General features: G+C 37.3%; 1 protein-coding gene across 4 annotated transcripts in view; it reads right to left on the bottom strand.

Moving 5' to 3' along the window:
• HS3ST5 (heparan sulfate-glucosamine 3-sulfotransferase 5) overlaps window positions 1-17,161 on the bottom strand; it is a 208,906-nt gene that overhangs the window by 88,427 nt on the left and 103,318 nt on the right. For all 4 annotated transcript variants that reach the window (XM_062632480.1, XM_062632479.1, XM_062632478.1 and 1 more), the window contains one exon: window positions 9,459-9,666. The gene's annotated coding sequence lies outside the window, so the exon portion shown is untranslated. The remainder of the gene's footprint in view (window positions 1-9,458; window positions 9,667-17,161) is intronic.

The raw sequence follows: 17,161 nt of genomic DNA, 5'->3' as shown, positions 1-17,161 counted from the left end.
CACATAGAATCTGGAGTAGGATTGTGGCAACATTAGGGTCTGGATCCACCTTTCATCGTGAAGACTTTCTTAGTTAAGTACCTAAATTGGGACCTGAAGTCACCTTAAATTCTCCCTATAATTAATGCCAAGAGATAAACATTTCCAGAATGTGATCCAGATCTGGGCTGCTGATTACAGAATCAGCTTAAAATGAGCAAGTTCTCCATTTAGAGATTTCTGCTATATGCTTATGCTTCTAGGCAGGAAAACTCCCCAGTCCCTCCAATGAGACTAAGGAACAGATTGTACAATTCAAGTTTGGGCCTGTGAGAAATATGTAATTTGTCGGGGGGGGGGGGGGAAGGAAAATGTTTCCTTATTTTATTTTTAGCTTGCATTTGAGATGTAGTCATAATCTAAATAAGGAGTCATGATATTCAGAAACAGAGACAATCCAAATGCATATCTTAAGTCTCCACCACAGTTTCTATAAGCACGGAAATGCTGCATTCCTCTATTTTAGTTCACTGTCATTTGTAAGTAATGCGACTATCATGGAATGAATATTGATTGAAAAAAAGAAAACTATTTCATGTCATCTGTTTAGTGAAAACACATATTCCAGCATATTTAGAGTGATTATAAAAATGAGATTATTTTTCAGACCTGACTGAGCTGCCAGGTTCCAAGCATTACTGTGAATAAGAGGATCATATATAAGCTATAATATGTTCTGAAAATGACTTAAAATCTCTGATATAATTGATAAAAGAAATAGCTGTTTAGGTGGGGCAAAGCCATCTTTCTGGTTTTGTTTTGCTTTGTTTCTTAAGATAAGATTAAGAAAATAAACTTCAGATATACGCCATTTTTAGAACATGAAATTGAAAAGCACCAAAGTTTTTTAACATAAATGGGGTGATTTTGCAAAACAGGACAAAAGTAGAAAATGTTTATTTTTTTTTAAATATCCAGCATTTAAGCTGCTGAGCTATGTGAAATGTTAAATAAGCTTTTGTGCTATGGGACAGTAAGCAAACATGGATAAAGTGCATAACCCATTTATTTTGCACATTTTTCATCTACCATTGAATATAGTTTTTATCTGTGATAAGAATACAAATGCATGAGCACAAGTGAGTGAATATTGAAACAGTGAAGTATTTTAGTGAATACACTTTCCGTATGACTTGGTGCTGGGAAGCAGACTTGGTGTCAATTACCTCTGGAAATGAGAGAGATGTAAATAGTAGAATTCAGTCTCTGTTCCCTATTTTTTATCTAAGTATTTTTCATCTAAGTATTTTTCATCTAAGTAAAACCTAAGTATTTGAACTAGGAAACACTTGCCCATGTTCGCAGGTAGGAAGCATGAGACAGCTGAGAATCTTTCAGTGCAGAACCCAAGTTTTTGGAGGTACCTTTCCTGTGATATATGAACTGCCTCAGAATATGAGTTAGCTGAATGCACAGCACAGCCAATACAGCAATGCTTCTGGGTTGTGTGATCACAGGATTTGAAGTGACAATCTTTCCTGCAAGCTAAGATACTTGTGAATCCTCAAACACTAAATGGGCACTGAAGAATTTGGGGTTATTTTTGTAATCATGCTGGTAGGTTTCTGTATCCAAATTTTGCTTGCATTATACTTCAGCAATTTAAATCCTCCTAGGACCATGCCAGTAATCCAGGAACATATATGAGGACACTGACTTTTGTTCTTAAGGATATAACTTAAGAATAATTTCATGTTACATGACATTAGACAGCAAAATTACATCAGAAAATTCTATCCATTGTACACATTTATGCAGTTTTAGAATGCTACATGTACAAGATGTTAAAAAAACTAATACCCGACTTGTTTATGCTAAGCCTCATGACTAGGTGAGGGTGCAGCTGCAACAGGTATTCACATAGCAGTATGAGTATGATACCATGTGGCAAAATCACACAGTCCATCCGGCTGTAAAAGGAAGTACAATATGGAAAACTATTTTAATATTTTCCCCTTCTGCATTAATAACTTAAAAAGAAACTTGTAATTACATTTTGTAAACAATTTGTACTTAGTTTTGGTATATTTGAAATATTTAAAGGTATTTGAAGCACTATGAAGGGATTGCTTTGTCAGTCCCATTAAGACAGTAGCTTTCTTGATCTCGGTCAAGATACCAGCATATTAATAGAGGAGGGAAAATGCCACCCTCTAGCAGAATAATGAGGAAGGGCACAGAAAACATTTGACATCTTTTTGTATACACATCTTGCAGCTCAGGCTGTAATTCTGACTTAGGAAAGGAAGGAGAATTTAGGTTTAAGAGTAACAGTTAAAAATCTGCACCAAGACAGCAAGCGTAAATTCCCCAAGTACTTTTAAGGCAGTATTTCCTGTGAGTCTCCCTACACATCAAATCACATCAGGTTTCATTAGACCCCTTCAAGACAAAAATATTCACATCTCACATTCTGGTTTGCAGAGTCTCCAGAAGGCAGAGACTGACCAGGAAAGTGTTTTAGGGTGTTAACTCTCCCCAGCTCTGCTGGGGCTCCCAGCAGTGACAGCGCATTTTTGGAGTGGACAATACAAGTAGACCCTGAAGTGCATGGGTTGTCTGTTTGCTCCTCAGAGGAGCTGGGTTACTCAAACAGTCAAGGAAAAGAAATTCCTTGATTTCTGGAGGAGTCCTCTGTGGCCTTTTAGCTGGTCGGACTGCAGTCAGGATTTATGATTATACCTTATGATTTGAGTACTGAAACTGTAGAAATTCTGCATTGTTTCCATGCCTTCTCTAACAAGCTCTAAGTACCCCAGTAGGAATATACACACAATTTAGAAAAACAAATGCTTTATTCATGATAGCAATAAGTACAGCATGGCTGTACACATGCCAATTGAATAGTAGTTTTGCATTTTTTATTTTATTCCTCCCAATAACTACATGTTCTTACAAGTGCCTCACAAACATGTACTGAGTTTTCTACACAGCTTTTGATGGAGAACATTTTAAATAGTTTTCATAAAATGAATAAAGCTGTGATAAGCAGCACAGCTGGTGAGCTAGTGAAGAAACTGCAAGGAAGGAATTATCAGGAGGAAAATGTTCTAGGAATGTATTTCCCTTATGAGACCCAAAGATTGACCAATTAAGATTAGTGCTCCAGTTCATCTATGTAAGATATATGGAGAACAGGGTGACTCAAATACTGCTTTTGAGATAGTTATTTCTCTGACAATTATCTACCAAAAATCAAAACCATGAAATCATGAGTAAGAAAAGCAAGCTAAAGACCTGTGTTATCATTTTATTCTTTCTTAGTCTTGAATGTGAACTGGAGGAAACACAAGAGAAGTATTTAGAGGAGCATGTCTTACTTATGTCATGTTCTGACCCCAGAAAAATCCAGGGGAATAAACTGCTTGCACCCATGAAATCCTTATGAGTGAGACCCCAGGATGCCTTTTTTCTGCTCCCTCTTGAAGGAAGTTATCAAAGCAAAGATAATGCTATCAAGGAGAATGATCAGGATTTTGGCAGTGAATACCAACAGTTTTACAGTTATTTCTCCTCCATAAAGATGCTTGTAATTTTTTATTAATATTTGTGACCAGGCGTGAAGACCTCTTCCATCCTGAAACTGGACTCTAGCTTATTACAGTGTTGTATGCAGCTTCTCTGACTGTGTGCTTTCATTTGATATTATTTGCTTGCAGCTTTCACATATATTTTCTCCTCTACCCCCCAGTTATTCATTCCTATAGGTTGATATTGTTGTAACCTGACGCTTCACAGATATGGGATGTTTGTTTGTTTGTATGAGTCCCCAGAGTTTAAATCACCTCTTTCACCTTTCTTCTACCAAGAGCAGAACGCTTAATTTTAGCAGATGCACAGAACTTTTGAAAGTCAAATTCTCCACTGAAAGCACTCTGCAGTGTGTGTGCAGACCCTAAAAGCTCACTGCATAACCAGAAGAGATGCACCATGCCTCTCTCAGGAGAGAGAAAATTTTAAACTCTTTTTTGTAGAAGCTGTCCATTTGTGGAAAATGAGAAAGTAATCATGGATATTAAGAGATCCAAAATGACCATACCTTTGAGAACAAGATGCTTTTAATTGGAGTGGGAGGAGTTCTTGGTTCATTCTCTGGGGCCACAACTGAGTAACATGCTTACCCCTGCTTTTATCCAGGGATGTGAACAGCCTCATTGCAAACTAATGCTTAAAGGCATACGTCTAGAAACCTTGCCCAACTGGATGTCTGGATCGTTTCTGTCTTTCAACCAGTATTGTCAGTTCAATCTCAGCCAGGTGCTCTTCTCCAGGAGCCACTTTCCTCTAAACAGTGCAACATCTTTGTGATGGCTCTGGTTACATCTGTGGAAAATGAGATATGCACTTGGGCGTCATCTGCAAAGCCTGTATCAACTTAGCAGCTCAGCCAATCTCTGAACAGTTTTATGGAACTATTGGAAAGGGATGTAGGGAGAGGATTTATAGCCCTATGTTTAGAATACAGGTGCAGGATACTGTGAAAAAAAACCACAATTTTCCCAGTGTTGTTTCAGGGTGTTATTGAAACCAGATTCTGTATCTGCAAGGTATACAAGATTGGGATATATTCACTTAGCATTTACAGGAAGAAGAAAAAACAAATAATTCCTTATTCATATCTGAAATTAAAAAGGCCTTGGAAATTCATACAGCCACAGGAAACTGAATTAATAATACTAGCAGATAGAAACGTTGCAGAATATAAAACTCTCTGGATAAAACAAATAGAATAAAAACTATCATTTCTTACTGCAGTATATTTTATCCACTGTGTATTTAATTTTGCTGTGCAGAAGACATTACTGAAAGAACAGTTTTACTAGATAATTTTCTTGTTTGGTAGAGCTGATGTATTAAAAAGGTTAATGTACTAAATTTACATTTTTCTAGGCTGATTATTTCTTACTCCAATCTCTCCTTCATCATTCTTAACCTCTTTAAAATGAAATGATATAAAATAGGACTTCTTTTTGCCAGTTTTAGTCAGAAAAACCTTACTTTCCCTGCCAATTTTCATGCTCTACAAGCTCTGCCATCATAAACCACTTTGCATGTATTAAGAAGGAGTATTATATTAGATGAGGCAATTTAAGTGTATCCTATTTCACTTGGTGAAACTAAGCAGCTTTGCATTATAACTAAGTTGAGCTAATGAGAATATGCTTGAAGCATGTGTTACCTGGAACTGAAGTTAGCTAGTCATTCAATACTGCAACCTGTGAGTTTGCAAAACGATGGCAGGAATCCTGCTGTGAGGGAGATAGGAAAATTATTATAATCTGCATTCTTAAATTGAATGAGTATTTTGCTCAGCAGAGGCCTCTTGACTGCAAATAGTCTGAAATTATATCCTGCTGTTTAAAATGCTTTTTTTCAAAGTGAGTAAAAATGTCCACATTTTCTTACATCAAATATTTTTAAAATCTAATGTGAGTAAAATTATTGAGAAAGCGAAAGTCATAATATCATTCACTTCTTCTTGTAAAAGCTTTTTTGATAGTCAAAGCTGTTTGACAGGGACAAAGTGTCAAGAATTCATGTTTTTATACTTCTACCTTAATTAATTATTATTTGATAAAGCTTAGTATTATATGTCCCTCATCACTTTATTACTGAAAAAAAACATCTTCACAAGTTTCTTATTTTGTCCAAAAGAAATTGTAATATAGATATTTCAGCAGAATCATCTGGTAGATGTGATGCTTAACATGCTAGTAAGCTAAAATTCATATACAACATATCCAGAAAATACTGCACAAACATGAGCAAGGGACCATGAACTAGCAAGCAGACACAGTGAATGAATTTCCCCCACAAGCATGGAAAACATAATTTCATTGATATAAACTCTTATCTCATTAAAGCCAGAAATGACACCAAAAAGAAAGAAAAGGGCCTGCGGATAAGTATTAGAGGTCACCATAGTTGTATGAACAATTATGTTCTACTGTGTAAAAGCAACAAATACTGCAAATACTTTGCATTTCATCCTTCCTGAGAGTCCAAAATGGAAGAGGGGGCAGCTCAGATTATCCTCCTCAAATTCTCTGTCCTTTAATTAGTGACCAGTGAGAAGGTTCAAGATAAAGAAAGATGATGGAGCAATTTGTATGGTTATCAGTGCCCCACAGCTAGAGTCAGAGGAGGCTTCAGCTTTGCTACACTTGGCTGTGCACATATGTGCAAGTTAAACAGACCAGGGCTTATTTTCTTGCCCAGAGTGGGGGTGACCCAGTCTCTCCACCCCAAAACAAGGTGGCCATATACTTAGCTGCTTCAGGCAAATAGTCCCTACCCCATGTTGCTCCTTGAACTCAACTCTGGCATTGTGTAAGATTGTGGGGTAAAAGCATGCTAGGGAACACGTGGACAGATGGGTTTGATAAGCAGGAGCCAGGAATCAAATTCATGCCCAAACCCTACTTTGCTGCTATTGACAGGTGTGTATAGCTTAAAGTTTGCTGATGAGGCATAATGCTTGAGAGGAAGGTATGGTTACTCTTGTGTGAAAGATGGCTCTCAGGAGAGCCAGAGAGTCAGGAAAAGGTGATGACAAGGGCAGAGACGTATCTTAAACACAACTAGCTTTTCTGGAACTTAAAGTGCCTCATGCTGTTTTGCAGTCATGTTGCTTTGGATTAGGATTCACAGCTCTGACCTACTTCTGAAGTGGTGGATAGATTGCTTCTGTTTTTCCTCCTCGCAAAATACATCTGACAGAAGACATCTTTTTCTGCATACTAAGTCAACCTCTCAAGACACAGAAAAGCAGAATTCAGGGGACTCTCCTCCCAGTCTCTGGGAGGAAGCTGTAACCACCAGGACTTATTCTGTATGCCGTAGCCTTAGCAGGCAATCTCCAGGATCAGTTTTAAATCTGGGGTCATGTCAAACATTCCCATGTCAGAAGCCATTTTTTTTTTTTGTTTTGTTTGTTTTCAGGTGTGCTTCTTCATTAAATGCACAATGTTTCCTTTGACTTAATAAGCTCGGCACTCAATTCAGTATAAACATCATTTACATCATTCGTTTACATCCCGGTAATTTCTTACTTTTACTACGTAAATTTCTGCAGGCCCTGTGGATAAACCTAGCTGCACTTGTGTTCTTGCAAAAGTCAGTCAGTAACAAAACTAATCATTGAAAATTTGGACAGGTGAAACTCCACTGGATTTGCTAGTTTAGTTTAGTTTAGCTCATTCTTTGTGATTTGCACTGTTTAAATGAACATATCCATTGCTTATCAAAGAAAGTTTCTTCTCTAATCTAAGAAAGTTTCTTCTCCAATCTATCAAGTAACGTGCAATATTTGTCATAGCATGCCATATAAAATCCACAGAAGTGAAGAATAAAGCATTTTTTTGCATAATTTTTCATCCGAATTTATATATATATTGGTATTAATGAATGTGTGGCTTAGTAGCAATACCGTAAGCAAAATTAAAGCTACATAAGATCTTCCAGAATTACCTATCCTAACAAAACAAGGCTCTGTCAGCAATTGTACTGAGTTTGCAAAACCTGTAATCCTGTATATTATATATATATAACAGTCCACTCAAATGCATATTGTACAAATCCCCCAAGAAGTACTAACATGCAAGCATTACAAGGAGTTGGAGTTCACAACACTTTTGACATTTGAGCTTTGCAAATCTATGAGCTATTCATCCCTTAGTATACACACATGTATAAAAGACGTAGTACTATGAACAGCACTCTACAGATTAAAGCTACAATATATGTCCCATATGAATTTTACTTTCTTGGACAATATTTAAGTTTTACAGTGAGATCACCCCAAAGAACTAATATACTTCTCCATAAGGAAATCTTTTCAGAATCTTGCAACTCCTCTAACCTTCTGCTTTTAAGTGGAATCTGTATTTTTATATCCATGTTCTTGTTCTTGCTGAACTCAATTACAAAAACTCTCAGTACCTTCAACAGAACTTAGATGAAACAAAACTGCATTGCTACATTTTTTCTTCTCCTCTTCTCCTATCTTGAATAGACATTTGGTGCCAAAGGGAAACAGTTCCTTTTGATGAGGGATGATATTTTTGTCTTCTCTTTACTTTATAAAGGGAGTAGCCATTTAGAATGCAAACAGAAATGCTAGCTAGAGTAGCAGACAGAAAAAAGATCTATTAGAAAGCTATTATTCATGTGCTATTACAAGACTCTCTCCACAAAAGTGAGAAAGCAGAATTCAGTTAATTGCATCAAGTTTGAGGTGATGCTGTTTTAGCCAATAGGTTTCCTGAAACATTTTAAGATGTTATGGAGATGTTAATAAGAACAAATTGTATCTGTAAAACAATTTATTTTTTAAAAAAATGGAAATTTCAAATAAGGTAAAGTTGACAGAGCAAAACTGAAAAAAAATTTACCTCCTCCTCCCCCAAACCTAGATAGAGCAATAATCCTGACGAATATTTGCAATATATGAAAAACAGATGGCAATAATAGAAAATCAAGATTACATGACTGTTCAGTTTTCTTCTTTACATCACACAGCATTATCCAAATCATTACAAGCATTTTTATAATGTTATGATTGCTGCTGAAATCCTGATGTATCTTTATGGTCTTGCTACTTTCCTTGTCAGTTATGTGTTTGAGACATGACTTGATGTGCACATATGCCCACACACATTCCACCTCCTTTCTGAGCATGTGTCTGTTTGCAAGAAAGGTTTCTTGTGCGTTTTTGATTGCACCACAGAAAAATGACGTCAGTGAATTGTCCTGATCAAGGGTGATTTCCTGTGGTGACAGACTAATACTCAGACCATGTAATAGTAATATTTTAACAGAAACCAAGGGATAGAGAAAACATATTGTTAAAGTAACATTAAATTTAACATTTTGTTGAAATTTCACAGCTTGCAGGAAGTGAATAGTTGCTATTAAGAAGAAATTAATTTTTTCCAACATGTTGTATATGTCTTTGGCATTCCCCTGAAGCCCATGTGCCAGCTAGAAGAACTTAGCACACAGCTGGACATTACCACTGCCTGTAAAGAAGGACCATCTTGTGAACAGAGTTAAGTAGAATACTCTTCTTGTTCCCTTTTTTCCAATCATAAATCAGATGAGTGTGATTGCAATGCACTAAACCCAATCTTAAAAGAAATACCACAAAAATGGTTAATGGCAGTCAAACTCAGAGCATGGGTAGAGCTTGCTCATGTTGTCCAACAAGTCATGTATAGGGCTTTAAGCTGCACCAGCTCACTAAGTATATTTATTCAGTGGCAGTTAAAAGCACGATCTCAACTACATACGTGATATCAATCATCATTTTATCCACCTGTGGCTATGTGTAATCAATAAACTGAAACATAGTCTGCCTTGTTAATGGTTAAATGAAACAGTCCTAAAAATTCATTCAGGCTTTTAAAGAATACACTAACCTTTGTGTCCTTAGGCACATCCAGAAAGTCCAGTACATCTACTTTTGATGAAGAACATTCAGGAAGAATTTAACTCATCAGTTCTCGTGCTCAGTCTCAAGGAGCCTTTAGTGGTTACTGAGAAGACCACTCAAGGGATAAAGCAACTCCAGGTATACAGATGGAAAGATCAGACATCTCTGCTGAAATGATGTACAAGTCGCTGAGCCTGTATGAAAAGAGAAGGCACTTGCTGCATATCTGAAAAAAAAACCCAATGATAAAACACCCAGCTTCCCTCTTTAAGATTGAAAAGAAATTTTGTGCAGTAGGGCATGAGTGGTAGTACTTGCCAGCTGAAGTTTTTGCAAGTACTGTGTCTGTCTTGTAAACATTGGCAGCCTGGAATGGGGAGTGCAGGTTAGGGGGGGAAGGGAAGGGAAAATCACACCAAATGCATTTCACAATAGTAAAAGCTAAATGAAAGCAACCCCAAGAACAGAAAACTGCTAATTACATGTATATTAAGTGGGCTACAGGAAAAAAATGTTAGATCTACACTGTCAAGAGGTGATAAGCTATCCTCACTACTGTTACTCTGCTCCCTTATACACTTGACATTGCCCAGAAATGTATTTTACAGCCATTTGTAAATCACTGAAAAAAACCACTTTTATACTGAGAACAATGCCAGACCCATCTGGAGAAAATGTTAATAGTATTTAGTGAGAATCGTTTGACTGTTCTCTTTTTTTCTGTTTGTTTGTTTATAATCTATCTATGCTTCCATATTGAAGAAATGGGACACAGACACTAAAGTGAATAGGCTATTTAATTGCAAAGCCTGTACTACAGTTTTTAGCTTTCAGCATGAACGTATCTACTTTCTTTCAATGTAAATTAAGCCCTATGGAATTTGGAATACAGTTAAGCCCGCAAAATCATCAATGCCAATGTGACCTGCCAAAAGACATTAACTCTGTAATTATTCCGTTATTCAGGAAAAAATACTTCTGAGTGGAGAAACAGAATTAAATCAAAAGATTTGTACAGAAATATCACAAAGAATGACTGGTTTGAGCACCTTACAGTATGACCAGAATCTAACAAGAGCACACATAAAACTAAATTTTATTGGAGGTTTGATGCACCAGTGTAGAAATGTACAATGCAGAAACTGCATAACTGGGCATAAGTCTCAGAAAATAACAGCCATCCTTTCTTTGCAGTTAAGTGTTTATTTCACTACATAATTTCCATTGCAATACGCAAACTACTTACTTACTTTGAGAGCAGTTTATTTCTGACTGCTTTTGCCTGTATAGTATATGATTTACCATGATGAATTATTTGTTTTTCCATCAGAAACATTTATGTGTTAATAATTTATCAGATAAATAGTGTCTGACTGAGCAATTTAAAAAAATGTAAGCAAATCAATGGCAAAATATACCAAGCAGCGTATTATAATGATACAATAATTTGAGCTCATACATTAGACCGAACTGATAATGTCCCAAAAGCCCTCTTTTGATAACTCAGTTGCATAGAGTAAACGTTCAGCTGAAATAACTAATAAAACATCTCAACTACTGCTCTGTGAAATCATGCCAGTATCATGAACAGTATCTTTGAAAACTAATAAGTTGGCTCCAGAAAACAAACAAACCCTACGAAACCTCTCTGCACGTATACAAGCTCTCCCTGGAAATGGGACTAATAGTCACATGAAGAAGAGAAATGAACTCCTCTCTCAGATGTGTGAATGGGACTTTGGAAATCAGAAGGGTCTGATTCTTTTGATATCTGTGACATTTATAGATTCCACCATTAGATTCAAAGAGTGTTTGTCATCACTCATATGTGCCACACAGACAATAAGGGAAGCAAATGTGATAAACTCCTTAAGAGGGAGCTGTCAAGGGCTCTTGACATATTAGAAACAAGTCATGCTCTGAGTTACAGGATTTTTTGCAAAGTTGATCACAAGGAAAATAAAACGTATTCTTAGGGCTGTGCTTTGACAATCTTTGCTACCTTTGAGGTTTTAGAGAAACAGGGAGATTTGAAAATGCTTTTGGAGGAAAGCTGCATATATACATGTCATCTTTTTCTTACACGTGTATTACATAGGTTAAACAACTTAAAATTTTCCAGAGCAGTACTTAAGCTTCCTAAGAATAATGTTGCTGAAAGTCTTATCATCTTATAGGCATTCTGTAATAGCAGAATGGACTGTTTTCCCATCAGGCTTAAGGAGACTAGTCAGTAATGTGTTGACAGTATGCAGTTATTTATAAAATGGATACCGTTCAGTTTAAATGAATGCACATATTCTGCCAGGAACAGATTGTTTTCAAACTTAGCAATAGATAGGAATTCTCTTCTGTTATTTGATGAAATCTCATATTGATTATAAACAATAAGTTTCAGGAATGACAGATTTACCAATAAAAGCCACAACTCAACATGGAATATATGCAAATATCAATAGATGTAATTGTATATTATGATGACAAATGTCATCAATTTATTTAAGGTAAGCCATTGAAATGAATACATATGAAGTGAAAAATCGAGTTAAGTGGAGTAACATGATTTTTTTCCTTCTTATTTGATTTCTAATTGAACTCTTTCTTTTTTTTTGTGCTAATGAGAACACTACAGATTTTTGTTTAGTCACTGTCCGTTTGATGTCCATTTACCCGCTCTGCTTAAGACTAGATTCTTTGGCCAATGTGTCCTTTCAGACTTCATGCCAAGGATCCATATGAGTCTCTATGCCTGACAAAAGGACAAAAGGATCACTTATAGTTCTTTCCCAGAGTAGGATTCCTTTTAATAGACTGACTTCTCTTCTTGTAAGGGTGCTAGTGTTAATGTCAACACTATTAACCAGTCTTTTTTTTTTTTTTTTGCACAAAAAGCCTTTTAGCTGCTTTCTTTATAAGCTAGATACACTCAGACATATCCAGGGGCTTTATAAATGGAGAAGAATAATTTTTAGGGAACCAAGCAGTTCCTGCATGCAAAACCTCAGCTACTGTTCTGGTCCTTGAATTGCTGCTAGGTCCTAGTCCTTTGTTCCCACTTGCCTTATGTTTGCTTGTAGGCTCCCTTTTAAAACAAGCTGGTCCTGGGCATAACGCTGGTCATAGATTCAGTGGACATCACTCCCCGTAGACGAGAGGGAATAGACCTTGCCAGGCTTGACATCTCTTGTCCCACACAGTTGTTTGACTGTAACCGAGCCAGCTGCGGCCCTCATATGCTCCCACATGTCCTTATGATACATGTTCTGCCCTTCCTCCATTCACTTAGTAGAAAGACAGGAGGACAGCAGGACTAAACAATCAAGGAATAACCAATTGATGCAGATATATCATTCCTCTCAATTAAGAGAGGAAAACCCTTACTCAGCCACTTGATGACTTAAAAGCATTTCAAAAGCTCATTGAATTCAAAGCAAAGGATATTGTCTTGCATTAGAAACTATTCAAGAGAAGTCACCTGCACTGCATAAAGGTTTGCAATGTTCCAGGCTGAACTGGTTTCTCTTCCTACCAAAGGCAGCTAGACACTGCACAGCTGTATGGCTACACAAGTGCCCAGTACTGTGGACCCCAACCATTTAAAATTGTAAGTCGAGGCACATCAATAAATAAGATCTGTTGAAATTATGTTTGTTTTTTTTAACAATGGACTTGAGCTGGTTTACTTGTTTCCTTCTGTGAATCTTCTAGACACATTTGTTTTGTATGTTTCAAGTACAGAAAGCACTCTGCAAAAAAACTTACAAAAACAGCTGAAAAGACAAGCTGATTCTGAAGGCAGAATTTAAGAAAAAATAGGAATTTTTATTTTTTTTTTAAGTTCAGAAATCAGCAAATGAACACTTCTGCATTTTAAGAAGTGAGTTCCTCTTTATTCTTACATGAAAGCTACTCTTCCTCAAATAATACACAAAAAATGGTCATGGGCATACACCTAGTCCATTGCAATATAAAATAAAATAAGTTAGATTAAACCATGGCAGCTGAATCATACTTGCTGCTTCAACAGAGTGAGACAGAAGGTACTAAATTTCAAAGGGTAAATGCTTTTCCTTCTCTTTCACTTATCATTGTGATCTTTTGCAGTGGTAAGTACCTGAGGTAAGTCTAAACACCAAAGGTCATTCAGACTAAGTAACAATTCTGTGTTTGGTTTTACTGCTATTTTGAGCCCACATCCAGATACTATAATTTAATAATATAATAGTTAATGTATGCCCTTCCAAAGCATTTCCCATCTAGTATTTTTACTGAAACATATGTAAAAGTTAAAGTAAATAAGAAGCAGCCAACTGGCTACATTTCCTTCTCGGCACTGCTGTGCTGTGCTGAAAACAGCACAAAGAGCAGCTATATCTGCTTCCATGGCAGTGAAGATGCTGTCCTGGCAGCAAGTGTCAGTGCTGCTCTGGCAGGTACAAGTCACAGTCACAGCTGGTTCCTACAAAACCAATGAATTTGCCATGAATGCCATAAAAACACATAAAGAGGGCCATAATTATGTGACTGGGGACAGATGAAGAAAAACAAAAAAACAAACCCAAACAAACCTGAAATACATGGAATTCTCACACAGATTTTTTACCTCTTGACTTCCCTCTGCTCCATGAAAATAATTTTCAAAATAATAAAAAGTTTCTGAGCCCATGGCATCTGTCCAACCTTGACAATCAGACTTCCCCAACTTCTTAGAAGCCAGAACTGCTAGTGTCTGTATCTCTGGGGTAAGCATTTCTGACTGCATGCCTTGGGGCAGTAGCACTGGAAAACCCTCCAGCAGAGACCTGCAAAGCTGACCACACATAGTCTAGAAATCCTTAATGAAATCTGGGAGGGATTTCTATAGATTGCTTCTGCCATCTGTCACATACGTATGAAGTGCAATTACCTTCAGGGAAACAATCCTCCATTCTCACAAATTTTGACATGCCACATATTGCCTATTCAGTTATTCAAAATGCTTTAGAGACATGTGAAGCCAGGACATGTCATCATGACCACCACACCACTGTGCTCATTACCAGATTTTCAGCTTCAAGTTAAATTTTGGATGCATGATGGAATTAATTTCAAGCAGCTCACTAATTTGCCACCAAAAAGCTGAATACCAGAAACCTACTTTTTTGAAAAGATACTTCTCCTTTTGAACCCAAATTTTAATGTAATAAAACATGACTTGGACTATTGGCATCAGTGTGTAATAGAGGATGGTAAACACACAGTACTAGTGTGTCCAAATTTCAAAATAAGTACAAACCTTCTGTTTCTCTGTTTTAGCTGTCACGCAAAAGTGACATCAGAATTCCACGAGAGTCATGTGGTATGATGGTGTAAACCTAGTGCAGTATGTCTGCACTATGAAAGTTACAAGTAAGAAAAAATTCCAGAGTAAAATTAAATTATATATAAAAAAAAAAGTGTAAAACGTGCAGTAAATTTCTTGAGGCAATAGTTGAATAATAAAAACAAGAATAAAGTAATCATGAACAAACGTCCTCAAAGTACCCTTCAACAGTGGTATTTACAACAGCCCAAACCTCATTTATATGAGTACTATTTAAAGTACCACAAAAGAGCATGTATATACCTGTAATCCAACATATTCCATATTAAACACCATATATGCAATGCATACGTAGCATGTACAATTTATGTGGGCTCTTGTGGACCAACTCTGCAAGAGCTATTCAATACAAATTGCTATCTGAAACAAGAGGAGCTCTCTGCTAATGTAAATTCAGCACATTAGCACAACTGTGCAGCCAGTTACAGCAGCTGAAGCTCTGGCACTTGATCTACAGATATTGGTCAGTTTTATGAGGAAATCACTAGTTCTTGGATGAAATAAATAGTGAACTTTCTCTCAAGGGGGAGATCCCCCTTCAGACACAAGGCCAACATGAATTTTCTTAGCAGGAAATCTGTTTTCTATGAGAATCAGAAAAAGGAACAGCCAGTGACCTAGCATCCATGCCCTGTGCAGAGAGATGCTTTCCTATCACACTAACATGAGAAACAGTGCAAAGGGATACAAGGAGTGGATGGAACTGTGACACCAGTCATGTCATAGCCGTGGCAGCTGGGGTGCACCATGCCTACTGGGAAGGGAAGGCAGCAGCACATACTGACCCTTGTCAGCTTTGTGTGACAGTGTGAAGATGAGGAGTGCCAGTGAAACTCACACATGCTCATCAGCACACTGCAAACTGACAACCCTGTCCAGAGATTTCATGAATGCTGTTAAAGTGTCTATATTTAAAAAAGAGACATTTGCTATGAAAATATTTCTCATAATATATGTATTTCTATGTTCACATGTATTTAAATACATGTACTCATAACACTATTTTTGGATGAAAGGAATAGGGTAAATCAGCATACATTATGATTAAGTGCTACAGAAGTTTATCACTTCAAAACCAGAATACATGTGAATATCAGCTGCTCCACTTCTCCAGAGCTACTTACTAAATCTTACAATGTAGTGCCTGATACAATCTGTAAGTGGGAAAGCACAGCTGAAAAAAACACCACAGGGGATTCTTCACTGCTATGCCATAGGTGCTCTGTGTCTCCTAATCCATGGGCTCAAGTCCACAGGAAAGCTCACAGGAAAGCTTTCCTTTATTTTAACGTTAGGCAGTGTGAGGGTAACTGTATGTTTGGTGTGGTGTCCTACCCTTTAACCACAGCTTCCAAATATTTCAGTTACCTGAAGTTTTTAAAAAGAGGCAGGATAGAACACCAGAAGACCCATTACTGGATCATAGGGCACACAAGGTAAGGATGAGAGAACTGGGTTTTTCAGCCTTAAGATGGGAAGTCTAATGAGAGACCTTGATGGGGTCTGCAGTCACATAAGAAGAGGGTGTGGAAAAGGCTCTCCTCAAAGATGTACAATGGGAGGGCGAGACGCACTGGCCACAACATGCAGCACAGGAAATTCTGGCCAAATAAAAAGAAGAAAATTTTCACCATGAAGGCCATCAGCTGAAGCAGGCTGTCCAGAGAGGTTGTGGAATCTCTGTCCTTGGAGACACCCAAAACTCCATAGGATGAGGTTGAGTTACATGCTACGTGACTGGCTTGCTTCCAGCAGGAGTTGGACAAGTGGCGCCCGCAGGCCACTTACCCCACCAGGTGACTCTGCTGAGCAGAAGTCCTGGCTGCTATGATAGATCAAACACTGCTTGCAGACCCACTTCCCACAGAATTCTGGGTATTACTATGAGGAAAGTGTTTTTTATCTTTTAGAGTGGAAGCCACACAGCAGTACTCTGAATCCCAAACCAGATCATATGCATGTGACCCAAAGAGTCTCAGCCCCATCAGCTTCCCAGAAGTGCACCCTCATGCAAACAATCTCACAGACCTGAGCTGACTTACAAAGATGCACAGACTGCAGAGAGCAGTAAATACACTTTCAAACTAAGTATCACAATGGCTTATCTTTTCACTACCTTTGCCCATTAAAGTAAGTTTTTTTACTCATTTGGGAATGAAGCAAAGGCCAATTATGAAATAGGTTAAATGCCTTTCGTTGACCACCTTCTCTCCTTAAGCTGACAAACATATAAATTAGATGAATTATTATTTTCCAGTTCTATTTTCTCTGACTGGACAGCTTATTTGTTCCATCTGTGTTTTCAGAAGTTTCACATCTCAACGCGA

Source organism: Pezoporus occidentalis, unplaced genomic scaffold (assembly GCF_034315485.1).
Source record: "Pezoporus occidentalis ecotype Australia unplaced genomic scaffold, CSIRO_AGI_Poc_V1 ctg39, whole genome shotgun sequence".
NCBI lineage: Eukaryota > Metazoa > Chordata > Aves > Psittaciformes > Psittacidae > Pezoporus > Pezoporus occidentalis.
This window is presented reverse-complemented; position numbering and strand designations above follow the sequence as displayed.